Raw genomic sequence first — 2,750 nt, 5'->3', positions numbered from 1 at the left:
AAACCTGTCACCAAGTCTTGAGATCTCAGTTTATTTAGTAAAAGAAAAACTCACATGTCCAAGTCTCTTATGCCACAGCCAATGATCATCCTTTATAACACTAAGACAAGTGGCACTGGTCTTTGGAATCTGACTTAAAAATGTTATGTAAACATTGTTATGTCGAAATCCCTTGCAGACCAGTTCCCTTGTTTCAGTGTTGACTATATGACAAAGATTGGTTTCAAATTCAACATGGTTTCCTTTGTCACATAGTTGAGAAATGCTCAAGAGGTTATGTTTCAAACCTTCTACATGTAAACATCATTAATGCTTGAGAAAGTGTCTTACCAACTTTACCTATACCTTTAATCAAACCTTTGCTATTGTCTCCAAAGGTGACACTTCCTCCTTCATAGGCTACGAGTGAGAGAAATTGACTTTTATCTCCTGACATGTGTCTGAGCAACCACTGTCCAAATACCAGTATGGTTTGCTCTCACTCTAACCTGCAAACAAATCAAGGTTTAGTTTTAGGAACCCAGATTTCTTGGGTTCCTTGTCCTTGGAACTGGTTTGACTCTGTCCTTTCTAACCCAGATTTGTTTTACATTGGTCTTCTTAGTTTTATCATGTTTTCCATTGTTAGACCAATTGTGTGTTGACCCTTCTGATATGAACATTGTGAACATGAGACTGGTTTCTTTTTCATGTTTTTGCTTAGTCCAACAAGTATTAATAACATGACCATTCTTACCCAGTAGGTACATACGTGCATGTCCTTTGCAAACACGTACTTACCTCTCTTGAATTCAGAAATCCAAGTCTCATCTCTTCCCAACTTTGGTGGCTGTTGGGAACTGGTTCCAGAATACCCTAATCCAAACCTCTGAGGATTACCAGGTTGTGAGGTCAGAATGTTTAAAGTACTCTGAGCATCGAGCAACCTGTTCATCTGTCTCAAGCATCACTCAAATCCTGTTCCTTGGTTTCAAGTTTCTTAAGTTGAGCTTCATTAAATTCTGCAGCAATGGCAAGATCCAACTTTGCCTTATGAAGCTCATCCTTAAGTTTTGAAACCAGTTCGGATCTGTTCAGAAGTGGTCGCAATGTTCTTGCCTTTTCTTAGTTATATATTCGGATTGAAGATCACAGATCTTACCCTCATATTCCAAACATAAGTCTTCACATTAACACTAGGACCACTTGTGCTAGCAAAAGAAGCTTTCAAATCCACATACTCATTGAACAATTCTTCCACATCATCAATCAGATAATTATGAGCCAAATTAAATCAGAATGTTCTAAAGAAAGCTTTTCTGTTTGAGTAACTCGAAATTTATACCTTCAACTTCAGCCTCCTTGAGTTTACTAAATCCTCTATCATGTTTTGATAAAAATCAGTTTTTGAAAAATCTGATTGAGGTCTTAGCATCTCAAGCTCAATATTCTTCTGATCCAAACTTATTTCAAGCTCTGAAATTTTTTCTTTCAGTTCTGTACAAATAAGTTCAAGTTCAGCAGAACGGCTTTCACTTAGGTCTAAGTTTCGAGTTATTCTCTCAACTTCTTTTTGTTAGCTTTATAAGCAGCATTACCTTTAACATTTTGTTCAATAGCAGAATCAATAAAATCCTAGTAACTCATCTCTATCACAATATCTCATTTGTTCTTGCATATTGAAATAGTTACCTGTTCTTCGTCGGAAGAGCTGCTTCCTGCCATGAGCACATGTGTCCTTTCTTTCCAAACTGGTCTGCTTCTGGTCTATGTCTCCAATCAGAGCGTCACACACATTAGGGCTTCATCTTCCTCGCTTTCACCACCTGAATTAGAATCACCCCAGGCGGCTAGCATAGCCCTCTTAGTCATTTTCTTCTCTTTCTGTCCTCCTTTATCATTCTTCCATGCTGGACAATCCTTGATCATGTGTCCAGTTTCTCCACATTTGAAGCAACCAGTGCTGGAACTGGTCTTCTTCAAGTTGCCCTTGTTCTTCCAAGACTTCCCCTTGAACTGCGTTCTGAGACTCCTCTCAAACCTCTTAGCCATGAGACCAATATCATCAAGATCTTCATCATTTTCCTCACCCTTCAAAGCTAACCCACGATTTTGTTGTGCTTTCCTCTTTGATCCACCAACATCTCATGAGTCATTAATGACCCAATAAGTTGTTCTATGGACAAGGTCGTTAGATCCTTAGCCTCCTGAATAGCAGTCACCTTGGGCAGCCATTTACCTGTCAAACTTCTCAAGATCTTTCTCACCAAATCTTCATTAGTAAATTTTCCAAGAGATTTAAGTTCATTGATAATTTCATGAAACGAGTAAACATATCTCTTATATTTTCATCTCGGTTCATATCAAAAGTTTCATATTTAGACATAAGCATATCAACTTTAGATCTCCTGACTTCACTAGTGCCTTCATAGGCTAATTCTAAGGTTTCCCATATTTCCTTAGCAGTAGAGCATGCTAATATACGACTTACCTCATTATCAGCAATACCTTGTTGAAGAAGAGACATGGCCTTTGCATTCTTCTCGAAGGTCTTCAGATCTGTAGTAGTGTACTCACTCTCCTTCTTCTCTGTTCCATCTGAATTGTTAGCCACCTTTTGGTCCACTTTTGATGATCATCCAGCACTCATAGTCTGTGCCAATGATCAGATTTCTCATGCAATTCTTCCACCAAGGATAGTTAGTTCCATTGAACTTTGGTAGCCTTGATCCTCCGGGTCCACTGGTCATTTCTTGAGTAGTCATTATGTC

Source organism: Beta vulgaris, chromosome 4 (assembly GCF_026745355.1).
Source record: "Beta vulgaris subsp. vulgaris cultivar EL10 chromosome 4, EL10.2, whole genome shotgun sequence".
Lineage (NCBI taxonomy): Eukaryota > Viridiplantae > Streptophyta > Magnoliopsida > Caryophyllales > Amaranthaceae > Beta > Beta vulgaris.
Note: the sequence above shows the minus strand (reverse complement) of the source record.